The sequence below is a fragment of the Miniopterus natalensis genome, chromosome 2 (genome assembly GCF_054644295.1).
Source record: "Miniopterus natalensis isolate mMinNat1 chromosome 2, mMinNat1.hap1, whole genome shotgun sequence".
Taxonomy (NCBI): Eukaryota; Metazoa; Chordata; class Mammalia; order Chiroptera; family Miniopteridae; genus Miniopterus; species Miniopterus natalensis.
In genome coordinates, this window is record NC_142082.1 from 87,983,592 (window position 1) to 88,009,103 (window position 25,512).

General features: G+C 39.7%; 1 protein-coding gene across 12 annotated transcripts in view; it reads right to left on the minus strand.

Annotated features, from left to right (window-relative positions):
• SMAD9 (SMAD family member 9) overlaps window positions 1-15,660 on the minus strand; it is an 82,820-nt gene extending 67,160 nt beyond the window's left edge. For 3 of the 12 annotated variants that reach the window (XM_087814377.1, XM_016197251.2, XM_016197252.2), the window contains exon 1: window positions 94-4,532. The gene's annotated coding sequence lies outside the window, so the exon portion shown is untranslated. Of the gene's footprint in view, window positions 1-93; window positions 4,533-6,762; window positions 9,525-12,540; window positions 12,997-14,706; window positions 15,133-15,539; window positions 15,583-15,642 lie in introns of those variants that run through there. The other 9 variants (XM_087814375.1, XM_016197253.2, XM_016197255.2 and 6 more) reach the window with 7 other exon arrangements.
• Between the last annotated feature and the right edge of the window lie 9,852 nt (window positions 15,661-25,512).

The following is a 25,512-nucleotide window of genomic DNA, read 5'->3' on the forward strand; positions in this document are numbered from 1 at the left end:
TTCACAATAACCAACAAGTGGAAATTAAGTGTCCATCAACAGATAAATACATAAACAAGATGTTTATATATATACAAACTATAGAATATTCACCCTCTAAAAGGAAGGATCTTCTGCCCAGTAATCATGGCTCAGCAGTTGAGCACTGACTTAGGATCCAGGAGATCACAGTTTGATTCCCAGTCAGGACACATGCCCAGGTTTCAGGTTCAATCACCAGTAGGGGGTGAGCAGGAGGCAGCCGATTAATGACTCTCTCATCAATGATGTTTCTCTCTCTCTCTCCCTCTCACTTCCTCTCCCTGAAATCAATAAAGATATATTTTAAAAATAAAATAGTAAAACAAAAGGAACTTCTGACACATGTTACAACGTGGATAAAATGTTGAGGACATTATGCTAATGAAATGACTTATTCACAAAAGCAAATTTTGCATGATTACACTTATATGAGGTAACTAGAAAAGGAAAATTGATAGAGACAGAAAGTAGAATAAAGATTACCAGGAACTGGAAGGAAGGTGAATAGGGAGTTTTTGTTTAATGGGTACAGAGTTACAGTTTGGGAGGATGAAAAAGTTCTGGAGGTGGATAGTGGTTGTGGTTGAATAACAATGTGAAGGTACTTAATGTGACTAAATTATGCACTTAAAAGAGGTTAAAATGGGAGATTAAAGAAGGTCCGCAGACTGAGTGGAAGATACACTGACGCTCTCCCAGGAACAAACTAGAATTACGACTAAAATATAGAAAAACCATCCTGAATAACCAACTACAACTGAAGATGAGCTGGAGGGAGCCCTCATACCAAGGAGGAAATGTGGACTGCATAGAGAATGGTAGAAAATGTGGAGGCAGGAGAGGGCTGGTTGGGCTCCCACAGGCAGCACCTGAAGGTCCAGAAGGATATCTCAGCTGTGGGGGGTTCCCACTAAAGACTCTGGGGTCTAAACCCCAGGGAGGGCTTACCAGCCAAGAACATAGAACTGAGAAAGATGCCCACATAACATCTGGTTGTGAAAAGCAGCTGGGTTTCTGTCTGTCACAGGGAAATGGCTAGAAATGCAGGTACCCTCTTAAAGAGCAAATGCACAAGTTTCGTGTGCAGCCACTCACCTTGGGTTCCAGTAGAGAGAGGGCAGAGTGGACTGCAGCTGTGTGAGGAGAATCTATGTTGTGGGCTCTGGAGAAAGAGCTCAGAGGGCACCCATCTGGATTCCTGGGCCAAGTCATTCCCCCATACTGCAGAGGACATCTTTCACAGACACCTTCCAAGCAGCTTTTGCCTGAGGGAGAAACAACTGCCCCACCCTGCTGAAAAACTCTCCCTTTATCCTGTGCAGTTTCTACAGCCTGAGGTTTATTAAGAGACTGATAACAATCAGCCGCCCCACCCTGTGGTTTCTACAACCTGAGGCTAATTAAAATAATCAGATTAATCAGCCTTCAGGCAGAGGCAGACTTCAGAGTGTTTTGAGTCTTTGCCCGGTCTGCTTCTGGACTCAGGCCTTGGGTGAGCAGACTTTGGTGTGCATCTTGTTCCTACCCAAATGCACCCAGCCCCAACAGAGGGGACCTCAAGCCATGGGTTGTTGATAGCTCCAAAGAGGGTACTCAAGGCCAGCACCAGAGACCATCCAAAAAGACTGAGAATCCTAGCAGGACTACCTAATAAAGAGAAACAAACCCAAATAGGCAGCCACAATGGGGAGACAAAAAAGCAAGCTCCAAATGAAAGATCAAGAGAAGTCTCCAGAAAAAGAGCTAAATGAAATGGAGATAAGCAATCTATTAGATATAGAGTTCAGAACACTTGATTGTAAGGATGCTCAACAGCATGAAAAAATTTATGGAAGAAAATTAAGAATAGCATAGAAATAAAGAATATATTGGAAAGAATAAACAGCATATTAGAGGAAGCTGGGGGCAGATCAGCAAATTAGAAGTCAGGGTAGAAAAAAATCACTCAATCAGAGATCCAAAAGAAAGCAGCCATTAAAAAACAGGAAGACAGTCTAAGGGAGCTGTGGGACATCATGAAATATAACAATATTTGCATCATAAGAGTGCCAGAAGAGGTCAAAAGTAAGCAAGGGTTAGAGAACCTCTTTGAAGAGATAATGACAGAAAACTTCCCTAGCCTAGTGAAGGAAAAAGTCACACAAGTTCAGGAGGCACAGAGAGTCCCAAGCAAGAAGAATCCAAACAGGATCACACCCAGACACGTCATAATTAAAATGCCAAAAAGTTAAGACAAAGAAAGAATATTAAAGGCAGCAAAAGAAAAGCAACCCGTTACCTACAAAGGAGCTCCCATAAGGTTGTCAACTGACTTCTGATCAGAAACACTACAGGCCACAAGAAAATGGCATGAAGTATTCAAGGTAATGCAAAACAAGGATCTGAAACCAAGACTATTCTATCCAGCAAGGCTATCATTTAAAATAGATGGTGAAATAAAAAGCTTCCCACACAAAAAAAGGCTAAAGGAGTTTATCACCTCCAAACCAGCATTGCATTAAATGTTAAAGGGACTGCTGTAATAAGAAGAAATAGAGAGAGAAACATAGGTATAAAGAATTAAAATGGCAATAAATAAGGACCTATTAATAATAACATTAAGGACTTTAAGGGAGAGATCAACAGCAATATACTCATAGCTGTGGACTTTAACACCCCATTGACTTCACTAGATAGAGCTTCCAGACAAAAAGTCAACACAAGACACAGTGACTAAATGGCACACTAAATCAGATGGATTTAACTGATATTTACAGAACATTTCACCCTAAAGCTGCAGAATATACATTCCTATCAAGTGCACATAGGTCATTCTCAAAGACAGACCACATGTTAGGACAAAAACCAGTCTCTACAAGTTCAAATAGATTGAAATCACATCAAGCATCTCAGATCACAAGGGAATGAAATTAGGAATGAACTATAGTAAAAACATTCAAAAACATTCAAACACATGGAAGCTAAATAACATGTTATTAAACAATGAATGAGTTAGCAATAATATCAAGAAAGAAATAAGAGACTTCCTGGAAACAAATGAAAATGGACACACAACAACCCACTTTGCTGGGCCCAAAGTGTCACTGGTTGGATTCCCAGTCAAGGGCAGATGCCTGAGTTACAGGTTCAATCCTGAGTCTGGGCATGTGCGGGAGGAAACCTATTGATGTGTCTCTCTCACATCAATGTTTCTCTCTTTCCTTCCCCCAGCCCCCTCAAACTCTCTCTAAAAAAATAAATCAGTGGGAAAAAATACCCCGGGTGAGGATTAACAAAAACAAACAAACAAACACACAAATATTTCATTCCAATGTTATAATACTTTACTTTATCACCACCTTCCAGGAATTTTACAAGTAAAATTTCCCTTTGACAAAATTAGATGGTTTTCTAAAACTCTGATTTTGAGGTGGAAAATATGTGCCATTGGTAAGTGGAAGCCTTGAAAGAAATTAGAATCCCTAATAACATAAAATTCTGCAAAATCTTCACATACACCCCAGGTCCTATTATATAAGTCAGTGATTTTTAAACTTTTTCATCTCATGACACACATAAACTAATTACTAAAATCCTGCAGCACACCAAAAAATATATTTTACAATCCCTCCCTGGAATAGAAATACAACAGAATATACTACATAAAAATAGTATTGAGTTAAATAAACTTACCTTATAACACACAACTAAATACAAGAATATTCAAAGTTCATTATAAAATATAATTTTTTATCATCATTCCTAGGTTTGCATACACTGTGGCCCAAAGGAAGTGACATAGTGATTGCTTGAGTCTGTTCTGATCAACAACTTAATTTCTTTTTATGTATTAATACTGAATTTCACATAAAACAAAAGGCCCTGAACTAAAGTGATATATTCTGCCCAAACCAAGACTTAGACTAGGCAGCCTGGGCTCATAACATAAAGGGCTAAGGTAAGCTGATGTCATTGAAAATTTATACTTAATAAGCCATTGAGGAGTCTTGATTTAAGTTAATTTAAATCCCTGACCACGTATATAATTTGACTTTTCCAGCTAGAGTGCCAATGTTGATTAGACATCATTTCTTAAGTTTCAATGGAGATCTAGAATTATTTTTAAAAATAAGGAGATGAGATATATTTTTTGTCACCGTTTAGTACCACTTCTTTTGGAGATGGAATTGCCATTCCATTGCCTGTTTGATACTTTATTTATGCCAAATGTAGTGAAAGGGAAGAATAAGCATTAGAGCAGCAAAGAAGAAACCTAAATAACATGCCTCATTATTTGGGTCTTGTTTAAAGTAGACTAAGAATGCTATAGTTTTTTTCATGTATTATTTTGGATATTAACAACATGACAACATTTTAAGGATAAGCAACTCATAACACTGTTGTAAAAGAATGCCAGTGCTACCTTGGGAAGATTATGACCTAAGTTTCTAGCATTTCAATCTCTATTCTTGTTTTCTTTTTTTTAAAAATATATCTTTGTTGATTTCAGAGAGAGGAAAGGAGAGGGAGAGAGAGATAGAAACATCAATGGTGAGAGAGTCTTTGATTGGTCACCTCCTGCACGCCCCTGACTGGGGATCAAACCCCGATCCCCTGGATCCTAGGTCGACACTCAACCGCTGAGCCACACCAGGCTGGACTCCAATCTCTATTCTTTACATTGTGAGTATATGCTTGGAAATACTGTAAACCACCCCACAAGTGGGATATTTTATTATTCAAGTTTGGAAGGGCCCACAATTTAACTAGTGCTTCCACAAACAAGAGGCAACATGATGTAATGGCTAAAGCACAGGATTGGAAGAAGACCTGAGTCTGAATGCTAGCTCATTACTAACGATGACCTTCAAGTAATTAACCACTTTAATCCTGTTTCCTCCTCTGTGCAAAACTAAAACAAGCCACTACCTTTCATACTGAGAGGATTTGTGCAAGAGCAGTTTGAAAACTATAAGCTAATATATGGATTCTTACTATTAACAAGAAGTTATTTTTCAGTTTACTCTTCCTGAATCTTCATTTTGTAAGTAAAAGGTGCCAAGAAAAAGAAAGAAAAAGAAAAACAATTTCAGAAATAGATTAGAGACAAAGAAGGGGGGAAAAGATAAATTTCACATATCTCAGTTATCTCAACATATTAGCATCTCACTAGGAATTAAAATTATGGCTTCATTTTCCTCCTAATCAGCATTAACTGCTACTATTCACCCAACAGACTTGGTGAGCCCATAATATATACTTTCTATATAATTCCAGGATCAGGCAGGAAGAGCAAGATGAGAGGATAACTGACCCTGACAGAAATGGAGTGATCACTGAAAGGTTAAGGTCAGTGGTGCGCCAGCTAAAGAGCCATCTCAGATGGTAGATAAAGAAAAAAATGAATTTACTTAAGGAAAGGGACTGGGGATATCCAAAGTGGAGGGCTACACAGCACTGAATCAATGGGTACTGGGTCCATGATGGCAGCAAAAGTATACTTGGGACAGTGAAACCAGTAAGAGCATAGAAGAGGCAGCAGGAGAACCTAGGCTGGGCTGCACTGGCTCACTGAGCAGTCAGAGAGAGAAGGGGGCCCTAGAGGCAGGTTAAGGGGGTAAGCCAGGGATGAGCTGCCTCTGCCCTTTGCTCCTCTGGTTACAAGTCTCATAGGGACCCCTTAGAGGGAAGAAGGGAGATGGAGATGGCACTGGCATGTTCCCCTGGTGGGTTGTGTCCCTGGGTCCTTTGTCCTGAGTGTATTTATCTCTTTCTTGCAGGTGGGACTCTTAGAGGAGGCCTCAGGGGAGCGTCTCAATAGAATATTCATCAGCTTTCCAGGTGTGCTCTTTCAGGGTCATGGTCTCCACTGATTGGTCGGTGCCAGGGCAGGGGCTCATTAGTCAGTGTAGCTGGTCCTGAGGCAGACACTCGTCTGGTTTTGCTGCTTTTCTGGGCCGGGAGCTGAAATACAACTGAGGCCTAGATGTTATCTTTAGGGATGAACCGCTCAGGGGTCTAAACTGCATTACCAGTCATATGCTGGGGGAGGATAGGTTTCCCTGGGGACAAGGTTCCTGTTTTCTCAGTTTTGCCCCTTGCTAGGCATCTGGGGCTTTCTGCCCTGGTGAGTTTCTGTACCCAAGTTTCTGTACCTGGCCCATCACTGTACAAAATTTGACTATCCAGGAACTACATCTGTACAAAACATAACTGAGAACTAACAACAAGCAAAAAAAGGGTTCTACTGCCAAAACAGATGTTTCTAAGTCTTTACAGAAAAGATCATGAGAGACCTATTTGCAAGTATTTTCTTTCTTTTTTCTTTTTTTAATATATCATTATTGATTTCAGAGAGAGGAAGGTAGAGGTTGAGAGAGAGATAGAACATCAATGATGAAAGCCATCATTGATGGGCTGCCTCCTGCAGGCCCCGGATTGGAGATCTGTGATCTCTTCAATCTTAGGTCAATGCTCAACCACTGAGCTACGCCCAGCTGGGCTATAAGTATTTTCAACTCAGTTAAAACAAGTATGCTCATAGATTTCCAAGTTTAGAGTAAATCACATCATCAAAATGGGAGAGGGAAGAGGAGATGCTACCAGCAGGTGCAACAATAGAAAAGCAAAATCAAAGCTGGCAGCTTGATTCCTAAAGAAAGGGAACAAATCAAACAAACAGGGGAAAATGCAACCCTATTAAAAAACAGATACCTGGTCTCAAAAGCACAAAAGTTCAAAGTCATTGTATCTGGGAACTACCTGCCCATCCTCTGAGCTCCAAACTCGACTACCATGCAGTTTCCAAGATTCCAAATGTGTTCTTCAGGATTCTGGAGATGGCAGAGAGCCTCAGACACAACAGAAACAAGAGAATGGTGGGGTGGAGTTAGACATCAGGGGGAAGGCAAAGCACAAGACTCTGTCCATTTGTGTCTGTCGCCTTCCACCAGAGCAGCCCTTCTTCATTCAGACTTACTTAATAAGGCTTCCTTGATGAAAGGGCCCTGGTTTAAAATAATAATTAGTTATTAATTAATTAATTAAAATTTGACCACCATTGACTTCCACACTCCAGGTTTCTGAAAAACAGTATGTTCCAATGTAGAAATGGAATCTATGCCAGGAGTTGGGGAGAAGGTGGGATGAGTAAGTGGAACACAGAGGATTTTTAGGGCAGGTGAAACTGCTAAGTGTCATTGTACATTTGTACAAACTCACAGATCATACACGAAGAGTGAGTCCTAATGTTAACTACGCATTTGGGGTGATAATGATGTGTCAGTGTAGGTTCATCAATTATAATAAATGAACCACTCTTTTAGATAAAGGGAGGCATGTCCACAGTAGGGGAGGCTGTGCATGTATGGGGTTAGGAGGTAGGAGAACTCTCTGTACCTCTCATTCAGTATTTGCTATGAACCTAAAATTGGTCAAAAAAATGAAGTTTATTAATTTTAAAAGAGAAAGGTATAGAACCTATTAGCTTTCTTAAAATACCAGTTTTGTTCCTGCATTCCCTATTTGCCTGCAGTCCCACACTATAACCACTTGCCCAGCTAGAGACCATGATGCCATTGTTGACTCAGAACAAGTCCACATAAGTTCTATACGTACCTTTGCCTCAATCTTACATTCAAATAGGTCATCAAATCCTGCCACATATTTCTTAGTGTGGACAAAAAGGGGCCACATGCTAAACCTGACAAGCTCAGGGAAGGCCTGCCTGGTGGCCTTGCAAACTCAGAGACCTAAAGTAACCACAAAAGGTGGTCTGAAATTAAAACTTTTTAACTAAAAGCAGTGTAAGGTGGATAGTCTTGCCATAAGGAAGTATTTGTCCTTCACAAAGGTTAATTTTCACCTTAACTAAGCCTGTCCCTTGTCTTTTGCATCTGAGCTAACATACCTGATTAACAAAGTATTTCCCCTTTTTTCCAGCTCTCAATGCACCAAGGCAGAGACCACCAGGAAACCTCTCATTGTTACTGTTATTTTGTTAACTGTTGACTGTTAACTATCCTGTACTCACCTATGTAAAAGAAGTGTGCATCATTTTACTTTTTATCCAATCCCAGAGGTTTCTCTTTTTTGCTTTCTCCCACCTTCTTAAACTATCACCAATAAATTTCATGTAACCCATTTGCATCTTCTCCTTTGATTGTAATGTATAAAATAAGGTGCAAAATTGCCATTCTCTAGAGCATTACAGTGGTACCTCAGTTTTTGAACGTCTCCCTTGATGAACATTTCCGTTTATGAACACTGTAAACCCAGAAGTAAATGCTTCACTTTTTGAACACACCTCGGAAGTCAACACATGCCACAAGGCTTTCACTGAGTGCAAGATCCTGAAGCCTAGCTGTCAGCTGTTGATCCCTTGGTTTTCCAATGTTTCAGAACTCAAATGGTCTTCTGGAACAGATTACATTAGAAAACCAAGGTACCACTGTATTTAAATTTGGCTCCCGGGCACATGTCAACAGTTTGGTTCAAATAAACTCACAAAAATTTTTCGCAGTTTTTCATGTTTGTTATGTTAACATTACCTGTGTCACATCCCAGACATCCCAATGAATCTCTTCCACTCCAGACAGCTATATCCTACACTAAGGGGAGACCAGAGTTTGTCACTCCAAAGCATGCCTTTTGGGATATTGATTTTAAACTGATCATTTAACAAAAGACAGAAAAAATTTTTGACCCTCTCCCTTTACCTGACTAAAGAAATTCAAATTGAAAAACCTGTTTAAGAGAAAGGAGATACTCAACCCATTTACCTCAGAATATTTGAATTAAGCGTGGCAGACAAGGAGGATCCAAACAAGTCTTGTTTGTTGCACTCCCTCTATGTCCCATTGTTTTTGGTGGTCCACTCAGCAAGAATTTGCTTACTTGTTTGCTCTTTCTCATCTACCTGTGAATTGCCTACTTTCCTTTTGAAATCCCAGGTCCCTGCCTTCCTCTTTTTAGTCCAGAATGGCATATAAACCTCAATTTCCCCATATGTCCTTGGGTCTCATATTCTTATGGCACCTCTATATGTACATATGTAATAAATTTTGGACATTTTCTCCTGTTAATCTGTCTCATATTATTTTGATTATTAGCCAAGTCAGAAGAACAAAGGTGGGAGAAAAATTTTTTTTTTCTGCCCACACATTAGTGCATCCCTTGACCAGCCCAACCCTAGAAAGCATCCTCCCTGTTGGGCCCCTCATGTAATATCATTCCAAGTCTAGAGCTGATCCTGTCACATTCCTGAGTGATACACCTTGCAAGACTGCAGCCCAATGGGACAGTAACAATTTCCAAGGTTTGGGATTAAAAGCGCTTCATTTGTGCTTTAAAATGTCTTTCTCCAAATTTCTATAGGCTTGTATTTATTTTTTTTGCATGGAAAAAAAGAAACACAGCATATATATACCATGGGGGAGTATGATTTGATGCTTTTAACATCAATTTAAAACCAGGCTCTTCACAATCTGGCCTCCCCTATCTACATTCCCAGCCTCATCAATTCTCTCATCCTTTGCCCTTCATGCCCCCACCCCACCCCACCCCCAGAAGGCCTTTGCACAGCCTTATCCTGCTCCTCCCTCAGGAAGACCTGGAAGCCTATTTCCTGGAAACCTTCCCAGTGGTTCCCAGGCAGCAACATTAATCAGCTCTCCACAGCTCCTCTGTACTTCCACAGACCTAGGATATACCTTCACAAACACTTGGCTCCTTATGTTTGTTGTTTTCCCTAGAGATGCCAAGCTCCTTCTAAAGGCCACAGGCCATGCTACAGAGTGGCATTATATGATTCTGTCTTTCAAAGGAATTTATTGTATCACATTAGCAAAGCAATGGGCTTTAGGTCAGAAGTTAGACTAATTATACAGGGCTTAGTAATACAATAGTTGAAGTTATTGATAAAACTGGATTTTACCTTCATGCACTATTTATTGCATCATCTCAACAGCTTCACTAGGTGTGAATGTGACCATTCTGTAGCATCATCCTACTTGGCTTTATCTTCACTCTCTTTCAAATACCCCTTTGACTATGTGATTCTCCTGTTCAAATTCTTTAATATTTCCCTTTGACCACAGGTTAAAATTTAATAGTTCTCTTTGCCTACAGATTTAAAATCCAAATGCCTTATCCTTACTTCTCCTTACACTACAAAACACCAAACTATCTTAAGGAAGGGAAAGGGGGATAGTTAAAGGAAGAAACTAAATGTATCAAGTAGTAATGGTAAGCCAGACACTATGTTAGTGAAAGGGGGGAGGGTACTTAATAGGAAGAGGACATTAGTCGTTTAATGACTATTCACCTTACTAACTATAGATAAGAGGTTTCCTTACAGACCCTGCAAAACTGGAGAATGTGTTGCAAGAAGACAAATGGAGCTGTAAAACAGATGAGACACCTCTTACAATCTACAGGGGGAGACAGAAATCTAAACACATTATTACCAGACAGGTAATAGGTACATTATTAAAACTACTATTAATAAGTTCAGGGGGTTTCCCATAAGAGTAGCTATGAAAACTCACTCTTGACACAGTAGTGAATAAGGAGTAAAATCAGAGAATGAATGGCTTTTCCTTCCAACAGAAACAGCTGTATAATTCTAAGCCTCAGCATCCTTAAGTTCTCACAAGGACTTACTTCAAGAATCTCTATTCCCATTATGCCTTCTATTTCACTTCTATTTAGAGTCCCATACCCCAAATAGGACTATTCTAACTTTGTCAGGAGTGACTCAAAATTCACACACAGTAAAAATGGAATTCTAACAGGAAAAAAATATAGAGAAATCCAATATAAATTATATTTGTTTTGCATAAAGAATCTTACTATTGGGTAAACATTTTGATATCTGCCTTCTTGACATCTCTCCTAATTAGGTTATGACATCTTGGATACCAGGATTTTATTTTGTTGCTTTATTTTGTTGTGGTCCCATGGGCCTGGTTTGGGGCCTCAGAGGCAGTGTACAATAGGTATAGAATAAATAATAGTTGAATGAATAACCTATATAAGCCCTCCAAATTGATAAGTCTCACTTTCTAGAGCAATTACTTCACAAAATCACATTTTAAAACCCCAACACACAATTAGTACACTATTTTTAAAATAATTAAAAATGCATATTTGAAATAAATTAGGTCAATGATAATAGAAGAAAGGTTCTACTCTCATGAAAGAACAGCTAGGCACCAACTTGCCATTGTTTGCAAACAGCCAATGCCTGAGGACTGCTTTGCATAAACACACAATTAACCAATAAGGCCTAGGGGAAAAGAATTGATGTACACAAAAGTTTGTCTTTGACAAACATCTGTTCCAACTTCTGCTCCTAAAAAAACCCAAAATTCTAGTAGAAAATAGGGAGTGATATAAATGCATCAAGAAGGAAAAGAAACATGAGGCCTAGAATTTTTTTAACTTAACACACTTTCTCATCTTCCATATTCATTAGCTTTTAATAATGACTCATATCATTAATAATAATCACTCATATAATTAATCATTGTCAGTCCCTTTATAAACAAGTTGGGCACATTTCTGTGTTGTCTTTTGGAAACTGGAATTCATTTTCCCTTAGAAACAATGTTGAGTGCTGATATATTCCCGGGCCAGTCCCCTAAGACCCTCCTAACCCAACAGGTGGCCTCTAATACTGCTAACCCAAGCCCACAGACTTGATGTCTACTTTTGGTGGCTGCCAACCTGCTTTCTGCAGTACCCCATCTCTGGCCCCTGTCCAAGCTTGAGTGCACTGAATCCTCACAACTGCCAGAATGCAGAAACTTTTTTTTACCCACCTACCTACTCTTTCTCCTTCCTCATCTAACCAAAGTCCAGTGCTTTCATGTGTGATTCTTAGCAAAGAAAAAGCAAGATAAATTAATGGATTTATAATGCAATGTGAATAATAGAATTCATCAAATATCCATGAGATGCAAAGCTGATGGAATCTGTGAATCCTTTTCTGAACTATTTTCTGAAACGCATTACCACTAAGTCAGTTCAGTTTAGATACAAGAAATTCAGAAAGCAACTCCTAGCATTTCAGTTGAGCTCTACTATCCATCAAACCCTCCTTAAAAAAATACCTGAAAATCTGCTCTAAACCTTCCACAATCCACAAGTACTTAGGACAAAATCCTTCAAGGCTTTCAATAAACTGCCACAATTTACATTTCTAGGTATATCTCTTACCATACTGATTTTAGTTAATTTTGTAAAAATAAATCAAACAATTAAAATTGGTTAATTAGTTAATTTTGTAAAAATAAATCAAACAATTAAAAATAGAATTACCTTATTACCCAGCAGTTCCACTTCTGGGAATATATTCAAAGAAACCCAAAACAGTAATTTGAAAGAATATATGCACCCCTATGTTCACTGCAGCATTATTTATAATAGCCAAAATTTGGAAGCAGCCCAAGTGTCCATCACTAGATGAGTGGATAAAAAAGCAGTGGTACATTTACACAATGGAATACTACATGGCTGTGAAAAAGAAGGAACTCTTACCTTTGCAACAGCATGGATAAGCCTGGAGAATATTATGCTAAGTGAAATAAGCCAGTCAGAAAAACATAAGTACCTTATGATCTCATTTATATGTGGAATGCATTTTTCATATGAATTCCTGTAAACCTACTTTTGCCACACCCTGTATGTGGTGCTCAGGATGGTTCAGGTGGAAGTGTCAGGATGCAGCTCACCTGCCAGATTAACACCCAGTTTTCACTGATATGATGGCTCCTAATGCTAACAAATATCTTGAAATCTCAACAACTTTAGTTAGTACACTTTTCTTGAGACATAATTTATAGGAATATTTATTTTAAAAGGTTACTTTATTGCCAAGTGCTTTCTGTTCTTCCTGTTAAGTCCCTACTTATGACATTGGACATTCACTAGATTAACAGAAAAAAATCACTAATGTGTTCATACTGTTATAACTACTTATAATTTATTTTTGAATAAATTACTTTTGAGTAAATTATAAGTAGTTATAACATATAACTACTTTTGAGTTAGAATAATTTTTCAACTTACTAGCAACAGTAACCAATGAAATATAATGTATACTGTTTTATTCTGGACACTTCTCTGTTTCTGAATTCCTTTCTAGATGTTATGAGTAATACACAGAAAATCTGCACTAAGCTTCATTAGAGCTTTATAATTTAATATGGTATGATTTTCAAATTTAAAAAAAAAAAAGAAAAACCTTTATTTTCCACAACCTTTACCTTCCCTTAAATCAGAATACATTCTGTGGATCAGTGTTATTTCGGACATAATAAGGCAGAATATGATGAAGTTGCTATTCTGTTGTTTTGCAGAAGGAATGTCAGATATAAACTAGTTCATTATCTAAGTGCTATAGTGACCACTTATTAAACACTATCTCTCCACTTTGGCAAAGGAATGTGTACTCTTATTAATCAGAATTAAAACTATTTGTAAAACTGAAATTAAGTATTTTCATATTTATAAAATAATTTCTTGACAGATTTTTTTCTCCTCCAACTGATGGCACAATTAAAAAGGAAAACAAGTTTGCCAATTATTCCTTATAGATATTCTTGGCAATGTTTCTTTAAAAAACAAAACTCATCTCTGTCATTCCTTGTCTTGGGCAATCAGAAGTGTAGAGTTGACATCTGTGAATAATTTCTGATTACTCATTAATTGGAGATGTAAAAGTAAAAGATCTTAAGAAAAGTCAAATAGCTCATGCTGATTTTAAAATATTGATGACAAAGGTGTGAGAATTGTAAAATACTTAGGGTTTAACTTAAAATTTGTTTATATCTTTGATTTTTAGTAGGCATTACACTGATAAAAAATAAGTTTGCTCAGATCAAGAATATGTTGGCATTCTCTTAAACACAGCCTGAAACCAGGGAGCTGAAGCACAAAACATTTCTTACAGATAGCCAGTCAAGCATAAAAATGGGTGTTGGTTGTGTCAGAATAGATCGTTGTCTTGTCATCAAGGAAGGCAATTATTATTACTAAAAGTTATTTTTATTATTTGAAACTTCTGTCATATTATATTTAAAATGCTCCTTATTTATATACTACTACATCATTTCCTTATCTGCAGCGTCCTTCTTGGCTAATCACAAACTTGAAAGTGGTCCAAAATCTTTTTCCTAAAAGCACAGGGAAACTCACATACTGAATTGTCTATTTGGAGTTAGGAGGATGTGTCTGGGTTTTACTCTTACTTCCTTTTTAAATATAGATAACTATTTTTTTAATGTAAACATCCAATGGCATCCCCTCACAAGACAGGAATCCTAAGGCAGAAGATAAGCCTGTCCTATTAACATGTCACTCACCCAGAAGGATGCCCCAAATGCTTATTAAGACCAAGGAGGTAGCATTATTAAATGCCTTATGACTTTACAGTTATCCTCTATTATTCCTGCTAAACCACACTTCCAAAAGATCACCGGATAAATCAGGCAGGGCACTGAAACAGTATTTGTAAACCGAGCTTATTAAAAGCAATCCAGCGTCCTGAGGGTTTGTATCTGACTGTGAATTACTGGGTAAAAAATTTACATGCAAATTTATTCCAAAACTAGATTTACATCATTTGCAGTTATTTCTTAGGAGCACCAGTTCTAGCCCAGAAACATGGCAACAGAGTATTTCTAAACTATCATTTCAAATTACCACTGTCGAGGGTGGGAGGAGGAAAGAGCAGTAACTGGAAGACTTTTCAGCGATCAGTCCTCCATAAAAATCTTTTCCCCGCGCTCCTCCTTCGGATCACAACGCTGGCCTCACTCAGTCTCTCGTATCTGTTCCGCAGTTCGCCCTCCTACCCTCCGTAGAGAGCTGGCGCCAAAAGCAGACGAAGGAAAACAAACATCCCAGCTCTCAACACAATCCAAGCGCTAGCCCAGGGACACTTGAACGTTCCTAACTTTCATTTTGTTCCCCCTCACTTCGCGTGCCTCAAAGGTAAGCATTGTACAAAACCTAGGAGACAGAAGACCAGGGAGGTCGGCTGAGTCACAGTTATTACCCCACCTCCATCTCTCCACTGTCCCCCTCACCGACCCCCACTCCCGCCACAGCAAAAGGTTACTAAGCTCCGAGTCTGGATCTCCAGGCGGCGCCGGTCCTCGGTGCTTGGCCCCGGAGCGGTGCCAGCCCCGGGGGCAGACAGCTAGGGCGCACCCATGCTCGCGCCCTGGGCCACAGCCCTGCAGGGCTGGCGCCCCCGCCCTGAAACAAGCATCCTCTGATAGATCCCAGGTGCCAGCAGCCAGGTGGCTGCAGCCTCCAGAAGAGCGCGCGGTCAACTCCCCAGAGCTGCCCTCTCCCGCTCCTGTCCCCCATCTCCCAACCCACCCCAAACAGGATCCGCCAAGAAATACCGCGATGGAGAGTACAAAGAACCAAGCCACACACGAACAGCCTCAAAGACTTCCCCTGTAGCAGAAAAACTTAGCACACACGCACACACTTGCCCGGCGCGCACCGGGGAAGGCACTTCTTACCTGTCCCCACCGTGGCACTCACCCCTCCCCCACCCCAAGTCTGGCTGTCCCCCACCCTCCGTAGCTGGTCTCCAACAGCCCTCTGGAAGCGCCACGCACACACCGCCTGGCCGAGCGCGCCGGCGGCTGCAGTGCCCGGCGCCGGCGGTGGGGTCGAAATCAACGGCTGCAGCGCTGGCGTCGGCCCCCGCCGGCGTCAGTCAGGCTGGAGCCGAGAAGCCTCATCTAGTGCGCCGACCTGGAGAGCTGCCAGCAGCCCTCCTCGAGGTCCCGCCCCCGCCAGCAGCCCGAAGCCATCCGGCGCTCCGGCCGCCTTGAGAGCCAGCGCCAAGGGGGAGCGTGGCCCGCTACACAGTCACTTGCGGAAACTTGTGGTGCTGTCGCCTGCAGCAGCCAGAGTTCCTTGGCCCCTGATCTAGCTCTTCTGTTTCTTCCTGGGAAACCCGAGGCTTGCCTCTCTGTCCGAGTCTGAGCCCCTCTCCAGACCGCTGTGTCCCGTGGTTGGCCAGCGTTGGTAACCTGTCTCCTACTCGGATCACTCCCCTCCATCACCCACCTCCAACGCCAGAAACTTCTGTTTCCTACCTGAGGCGAAAGGAGGATCGTTAACAGAAGGAGAGATATAAGATCAACAAATCCGTTTGGAACACCACACCCACCCCTGCCACTCTGATTGTTACTGTTACTTTGTTCCTTATTAGCTTTTCAAAGTTAAGGGGATCATTTCACCCCTGAACTGTGCCAGAACAACTAGTCCTCTCTGGCTAAGGCAGAAAAAAATCTAATCACTCTTGAGTGGGAAACGGTGGTTAAAACTAATCATATAATTATGTGGATTGTCATTTCCTTATGCATATTTATTTGCTTAACAGCCATTAAGATATATTATCTAAGCTGTTAGATGTGAAGCCTGACAACAATAGGTCAGGACTGCCTGTCACCTCTTGAGCCAATTAAGCAGAGACCGTTGAATCCTTTATGGAATTTATTCCAAGACTGCTGGCAAATTGGGCCAGCGGCAGGATTTGTCCACATAAAATCTGCTCTGCTGCCCCCCCCCCCCCCCATAAGCCAGCTGCTTATATTGGGTAGAAGGACAAAGATTACATGGGAAAGTAGGAATTACAGGCGTGGGGAAGTAAGCAGGATGGGCTGGGGGCTTGCAAAGGGAGGGCCTCAGGACTCCAGGGAGCACACCTCTGGGACCAGATTACAGGCAATTCTGGCTGGGGGTTGCAAAGGGCAGGTGCCTCTGGGATGCCTTTGTTTCTGGAACTAGGTTAATCTTTCCATGAAGATAGGCAGTTCTCAGAAAATGAGACTGGACAATAATTCCTATGTCCCTGGGAATACAACTTGCAGCCCAGTTAGAAAGTGCTTTTTCTAATTAGAACAGAACAATCATGGTTAACAGAACAACCTTGCCTCAAGGCCTGGCTACATCCTAGGTAGCCTGACTTTTGAGGTAACTAAAGACTCCTACGAATCCACTCATAATAATACTCTTAGGAAATGCCATCAACATACTGATCACCTTAGATACCTTATTAGCCAGGAGCTCTTCATAGAAAAGGCATTTACTGCAGAGGTGAAAGTAAAATAAAGCCACATAGGACAGTATTCAATTTGCTCCTGTGCATAGAAAAATCAGTCCTCCAAAAGACCCAGATACTCCAGAAATGTAAACCCAAGGTCTTACTCTTAACTGCTTCTTCAGGTTCTCAAAGCACTGCCTTTTCTTCCCATGGCAGATGCCATTTTTGCATTATCATACTGTTATAGTTGAATAATCACCTTGTTTAAAACAGTATTTGTAGAAAAACCTTAAACTTGAATTTAATCATCTTTCTGCATCTGGCCCATTTACCTCTGCTCCAAGCTAGGTGTTAGGTTTGAGATTGCTCTGACTGAAACACCAGGAAACATTTGGACTGCTAAAAGCTACAGATTGTGTTTGATGTGTTTTATTGCAAGTAAACTAATTGGATCCTCACTCAGAATTGATACCATTCACAAGTGACTCACTTTAAAAATTATATTATTGCCCGGCCGGGCGTGGCTCAGCGGTTGAGCGTCGACCTAGGATCCAGGCCATCAGGGTTCGATTCCCGGTCAGGGCACATGCCCGGGTTGTGGGCTCGATCAATGACTCTCTCATCGTTGATGTTTCTATCTCTCTCCCTCTCCGTTCCTCCCTCTAAAATCAATAAAGATATATATATATTTTTAAATTATATTATTAAGAAATGGCCCAGTCACTGTCTCAGTTTCCTTCTCTTATATGCATTAGACAATGCAGAGGACACATGTGGATAACAAGGAGTTTATAGCCTCTGCCTCACTGGCTTATGCTTCTGGCACTGAGTCTTTTCAAGTTACAGAATTCTCTTGGCTTTTGGTAGGATTTATATGTACAGATTCTTTGAATGTGTGTAGTCTGCTTTTTATGTACAGCCTTACTTACTTACCAAGAAATTTTGGCCCCTAAAAGTTAGCCTGTCACTTAAATAATTCCTATCATTTGTTCCTCAAAACTACTATAGAAAGTTAATCCATTACATACCCAAGAACAACAGAATCTGGCGAGTTCCAAGAAGAAAATACACTCTCTGGGAAAGAAGACTCAGTGCTGATACTCCATTTTTCAGAAGCTGACTATCCTTGAAACAGGAAATCCAAACTTATTTTTTTTCTCTTGATTTCTTTTTTTAAAATTCATCTTTATTGTTGAAAGCATTACAAATGTCCCATTTTTTCCCCTATTGATCCTCTCCATCTACACAACCCCCTTTAAGCTTTCACCGCACTATTGTCCATGTCCATGGGTTATGCATATATGTATATAAGTTCTTAGGTTATTCTCTCCCACCCACCTACCCCTGCCTTCCCTCTGAGATCCTCAGTCTGTTCCATGCTTCTATGTTTCTGGATCTGACAGTGGGGAAGGGCACGTAATAAGAGTAGAACCACAGTTTAATAATTATTCACTTTGCTAACTATAGATAAGAGGGTTTTTTGTAGACCCTGGGAAACTGGACAATGTGTTGCAAGAAGAAAAACAAGGCTGTAAAAAGAAATATATTTTGAGAACAGATCAAGGACAGGGCACACTTTGATTCGGTTGCTATGCCCCGACCCTGACTCCCTCTTGGATTCTGCCTTGGGAATGATGACCATTCTCTGGTCCCAAGAATGGGTTGAGCTGTTTATAACATCAAAAAGATTAGCCACCTGGTTATTGGACTTTGAGCTCCTGAAGGCCAGACTGCTGACTGTCCCTTCCTCTTTCTCTGTTACACTTGTAGCTCACAGCTGCATGTAGTTATCCTCTCCCTCAGTGGAATATAATCAACCAACTGGCAAGAAGAGTAAAAGCAGAATTTCCAGGGTGACCAACAGCTCTCCCCATATTTCAGTCATTACTGGAATAAATGCTAACATATGATTCAACTTTGCCTCTACTTAATTTGGCTCAAGTAATGATAGGTGACCTCAGACCCCTTGTCTCTGGTATCAGATCGATTTTGTTCATCAGTTTATTTTGTTCATTAGGTTCCACATATGAGTAAATCATGTGATACTTCTCTTTCTCTGTCTGGCTTATTTCACTTAGCATAATACTCTCCAGGTCCCACCAGGCTATCTCAAAGGATAAGGGATCCTTCTTTTTTATAGCTGCATAGTATTTCATGGTATAAATGTCTGAGAAGATGCTTTATATGATTTATGATTTCAATCTTCTTGTAGAGATTTGTTTTGTGTCTTAACATGTGATCTATCTTTGAGAATGACCCATGTGCACTTGAGAAGAATGTGTATTCTGCAGCTTTGGGGTGAAATGTTCTGTAAATGTCAATTAAATCCATCTGATCTAATGTGTCATTTAGAGTCACTATTTCCTTCTTGATTTTTTGTCTAGAAGATCTACTCAGTAAAGTCAGTGGGGTGTTAAAGTCGCCTACTATGACTGTATTGCTGTTGATCTCTCCTTTAAAGTCCTCCAGAAGTTTCTTTTTTTTTTTTTTTCCCAGCCTGTGTGAGTCTTTTGTCTTGAGGTAGAACTTGTGTAGACAGCATATATATGGGTCATGTGTTCTTATCCATTCAGCTACCCTATGTCTTTTGAATGGAGCATTTAATCCATTTATATTTAAAGTTATTATTGATAGGGACTTATCTATTGCCATTTTATTTTTTTATGCCTCTCTTTCTTTCTCTCTATTTCAACTTGTTATTACAGAAGTCCCTTTAACATTTCTTAGAATGTTGGTTTGGTGCTAATAAACTCCTTTAGCCTTTTTTTTGGTCTGGGACTCTCTCTAGTTCACCATCTATTTTGAATGATAGCCTTGTGGAATAGAGTATTCGTGGTTTCAGATCCTTGCTTCTCATTACCTTGAATATTTCACGCCATTCCCTTCTGGTCTGTAGAGTTTCTGATGAAAAATCAGCTGACAGCCTTATGGGAGCTCCTTTGTAGGTAACAGATTGCTTTTTTCTTGCTCCGTTCAAGATTCTCTCTTTGGCTCAGCCTGCATGGCTCAGCAGTTGAGCATTGACTTATGATCCAGAAGACTGAGGTTTGATTTTCAGTCAGGGCACATGCAGGGGGTGTGCAGGAGGCAGTCTATCAATGACTCTCTTATCATTTTTGATGTTTCTATCTCTCTCTCCATTTCCCTTCTTCTCTCTCTGAAATCAATAAAAAATATATTTTTTTAAAAATATTCTCTCTTTGTCTTGAATTTTTGGCATTTTAATTAGGATATGTCTGGGTGTGGGTCTCTTTGTGCTCTTCTTGCTTGGGACTCTCTGTGTCTCTTGAAATTGTGTAATTTTTTTCTTCACCAGATTAGGGAAGTTTTCTGCCATTATTTCTTCAAACAGGTTCTCTAACCCTTGCTTACTTTCTACATCTTCTGGTACTCCTATTATACAAATGTTGTTACATTTCATGTTGTCCCAGAGCTCCCTTAAACTGTCTTCCTGATTTTTAATTGTTTTTTCTTTTTGGTTCTCTAATTGAGTGATTTTCTTTTTTACACCCTGTCTCTAATTCACTGATCCAATCCTCAGCTTCTCCTAATCTGTTGATTGTCCCTTCTGATGCATTTTTTTTATTTCTACTATGCCATTCTTGATTTCCTTCATAGTTTCCATATGATTCCATAAGGATGCTCATGTTGCTGAGCATACTTATGATCAGTATTCTGTACTCTATATCTTATAGATTGCTTATCTCCATTTCATTTACCTCTTCTTCTGGGGAATTCTTTTCTTCTTTCACTTGGGACTTGTTTATTGTCTCCCCACTTTGGCTGCTTGTTTTTATTTGTTTCTATGTGTTATGTAGATATTCTAGGATACCCAGTCTTTTAGAAGGTCTCTGGTGTAGGCAAATGTCAGATACTATTTGTGACTGGCCTTGAGTACCCTGTTTGAAGCTTTCTGCACTCCACAGCTTGTGGTTCCCTCTGCTGGGGCTGGATCCATTGGTAAAGGACCAATATGTGCTCCAAAGTCTGCTTTTCCAAACCCTGGGTCCAGAAGAAAATCAGGCAAAGACTCAAAGCTCCCAGAGGCAGATTGTTATTCAGTCTCTTAATGAACCTCAGATTATAGAAACTCTAAAGGGTGAAGTGAGAGGTTTTCAATGGGTGTGGCAATTGCTTCACCCTCCCCCCAGGTAAAAGCTGCTTGGATTTAAATGTCTGCCTGAGAAAGATGTCCTCTACAGTATGAGGGAGTGACTTTGCACAGGAATCCAGGTGGCTACCCTCTGAGCTCTATCTCCCAAGCCAGCATCCCTGTATTCTCCTCACACAGCTCTAGTGCACTCCTCCTTCCCTCTGCCCGAGCCCAAGGTGAGTGACTGAACACAAAACTTTGTGCATTCGCCCTTTAATAGTGTGTATTTCCAGCTCTCTCTCCCTGGCAGACAGAAACCCCACTGCTTTTCACAGCCAGATGTTTTGTGAGCACTTTCTCAGATCTGGTGCTCTGGGCTGGGAATCCTAGCTTGGAGTTTAGGTCCAAGAATCCTCAGTGGGAACCCTCCACAGCTGAGCCATCCCCATGGAAGTTTAGCTGCTGCCTATGGAAGCCTGGCCAGCCCTCTCACAATTCCACACTTTCTACCAGCCTCTATGCAATCTCTGTTTTGTGTTCGTGGTTATAAGGGTACTCTACAGCTAGTCTTCAATTGATTATTCAGGGTTTTTAAAAAATATATTAGTTGTAATTCCAGTTTGGTCTTGGGAGAATGTCAGTGTAACTTCCATTCAATCTGCCACCATCTTCCAACTCTCTTCTTGATTTCTTGATTAATTAAATTTCTACCAGTTCTTAAGCCTTTCACCAAAAAAACCCTACATAATGGGAATCATATGAAAGGCTGAGAATCAGTCACAGGTTGTGATTTGGTAGAACCTCTAATAAAGTTTTGTTTCAAGACCTGAAAACCATGATGAAAATAATCTCTCCCTTTTCTGAACTACAACAACTTGGTGCAACATGAGCTCCTGCAGCTTATAAAACAGCTTCCTTACTCATGAGAGTGTTGGCTCTTCTCAGTTGTCATATGTGCAGCATAGGACAAGCTTGTGACAGTTTATAGTAATCCATAGATGCAAAAACTGTGCTTTGTACATCTGTTGTACTTTCTGTCCAATCTAGCATTTAATTGTTCCACTCATAGCCATAACAAAGAGTTGTTGCCTACATGCCCCTCCCAATTCTATTTTTCTTTCTGCTTTTCTTCTGCATCTCCATCCTAATTGTGTGCTTTTTCTGCCTCTTCCTTGAACTTTTCTTCAAGAGCCATCATTCATCCCATAACAGTATTGAACACTTCCCTGAGTACCAGGTATATATACTGACCATGTGGACACAGTAAACTAGAGCATTGGACCTCAGTAAATTAGATCTCACTAAGAGAGACACATATACCAATGGTTCTTACACAACTTGACATATCACTTAGGGGTTCAGGCACAGGGGAGGTATCATGGAGGTCTCCACAGAGGTGAAATTTCAGCTACACTTTGACAAGCAAGAATACTGCCCACCACCACTGTTCTACCACCAGAGAACCTCCCACCCCAGTTGTAGTGGATGCAGTTTTATGGATGTCAGCTTTGCCTGCATCAGCACAAGCTATATTTCAGCCCCCATGGCCAAGCACTCTGATGCAAGCACAGCTTGCCCAAATGGCTAATATGTGCAGAGTTCCTTCAGACTTTGAGTATGAAAACAGTTTTCCTAAAAGAGCTGTCAAACTTATTATATAAATAATAAAATAATGTTACAAGGTAAAACAACAGTGAATAAATGCTGTGTGATTATGATAAGGAAGCAGTCAAGCAAATTGGTTTAGTGATGAAGGGTGACAGCTGTTTCATGAGGAGATGTTTCCCTGCTAGTACCTTACTGCTTTACACACCTCATCTAATTTCACCCCTTACAGCATCTCAGGGAATGAGAATTATTATCCCATTTAATAGCTGAGGAGCCTGAAGCTTAATAAAACATCCCCAAGGTTTTGACTCTAGTAGTCCTAACTCCAAAGCCCAGATGTTCTACCACTATACCTCATGGTCTTTCTGGAACTTGAAGTTGAATTGGAAAGTGAGCATAATGTGATGTGAGTAATGATAATTAAGAAGAAAAATCTTCAGTCCATAATTTAGAAGTGTGTGGTGGAGAAAAGTTTAAGGAGATAAGAGGTAGGGGACCAATTAAAAAGCCATTACAACCATCTAGGCATGGTGTTAGGAGTGTCTGGCATAGGATAGTGTCTATGGGATTCTGGAAAAGGCTGGAAGGGATGCATTTATGGACACTATGGAGGGAAAAGAACTTGGTAAACACACACACACACACACAAACTAGAGTAATCAAGAATCAAGGATGGGAGAAAACTGGTATTTTTGGAAGAAATAGGTACTATAGAGTGGAAAACTGCTTTGGGGAAAAATAAGAAGAAATAACTCTCATCCATAATTGTTCCCCAAATCTCTGTTTCTTTAGTTTTTTTCTTGTAGCAGAATCACTACATGAAATTATATAAACTATTTATGTTTGTTTTGCCTGTCTCTCTATAAGAATGCTGATTTTTACTACTACTATTATCCCCACAGCCTACAACAATGCTTGTCACACACTAGATGCCCAATAAATATTTGTTGAATGAATGAAATGTTTAATTTTGGGTTAAAAATATCATGAAGTTGTTTAGAGAAGAGATGTAGATTTGGAATTTATCTGTAGAGTTGATAGTAGAAGCTATCAGAGAATGACTAGAGGAGTAAGATCACACTTATTAAGGAAGTGGGATGAAAAAGTGAAGCTTTAAAGAAACACCAAGGAATGGTCCCAGATGTAAAAATGTAGGTCATAATTCAACTGCTTATCTTTCCCCTCCCCTACATTTCCACCTTTCCTCACTTCGCCACTGTATTCTGTAATCAGGATTGCAAACAATTGGCCTGAACCAGGCCAAGACTGTCAATACATGAAGTAGGCCAGGTGAAATAGAATAAAGAGGTAGTTTCAAGGTACAACAGATATCCAGAGTTTTACGGAAAATCTTAAGATTTAAAATTTTTACTAATCCATTTTTTAAAACTTGAGGCAAATAAAACATTTGGGAGACAAGTTTGACTGAACAGTTTGCTACCTCTCAGTTTTAGCTTCACTCTAATCCATTTTGGCGTCTCTTTTTTTACAATAGAAATAACTAAGGTCATTATTTCAATCAAGTCAGAGCTTACTTATCTTGGAGGAACAAAACTCTCCTCAATCCATATCATATCTTTCCTTTATTCACTGTCAAATTTCATGATGCATGGCTAATATCTGTCTCTCTTTCCTCTCCTTCCTTACTTTCCACCCGGTCTTAATTTCCACAAATCTGGCTTCTGCCTTCCATTCCTACTGTTTAATTTCAGCGCTGTCCCAAAATTCATAGAAGTCACCAGTGATCTTTCAATTAATAATTCAGTGAGTTTTCTTGAACCTCCTTTTAAAAAACATTTTATTTCAATTAAATTGAAATATTTATTTTATTTCAGGTTAATATTGAAATCAATCAAATTTATTTATGCATTAAATTATTGCTTAGTAACATGCTATTTGGGAACTTTTTTAGGGAGTACAGTTCAGTAATGTTAAGTATATTCACAGTGTTGTACAACAGATCTCTAGAAATTGTATGCCTATTAAACACTAATTCCCCATCTCCTTTTACAGCAATCACTTTTCCACTTTCTGTTTCTATGATTTTGACTATTTTAGATACTTCATGTGAGTGGTATTACAGTATACTGTATTTGTCTTTCTGTGACTAGCTGATTTCATTTAACATAGTATCCCCAAGTTTCATCCATCTTGTAGCATGTGACAAGATTTTCTTCTTTTTTAGGGCTTCATAATATTCCACTGTGTGTACATACCACATTTTCTTTATCTATTTACTTATTCATGGACATTTGGGTTGCTTTCAGCTCTTGGCTGCTGTGAATATGAGTTTCTAAATATTTCTTTGAGATCCTGCTTTGAATTATTTTGGATATATCCTAGTAGTGGGACTGTTGGATCATATGGTAGTTCTATTTTTAATTTTTTAAAGGAAACTCCATACATTTCCCATATGGCTATACCATTTTACATTCTCACCAACAGTGCACAAGGGTTCTAAATTATCTGCATCCTTGCCAATACTTATTTTCTGTTCTTTTGAGAGTGACTATCCTAATGGGTGTGAGGTGATATCTCATTGTGGTTTTGATTTGCATTGCTCTTATTATTAGTGATGTTGAACATCTTTTCATATGCTTCTTGGCAATTTGTATAACTTCTTTGGAGAATTGTTTGTTTAAGTCTTTTGCCCATTTTTAAATAAGGTTATTTGGTATTTTTGTTGTTGAGCTGTAAGAGTTTCTTATATATTCTGGATATTAACCCCTTACCAGAT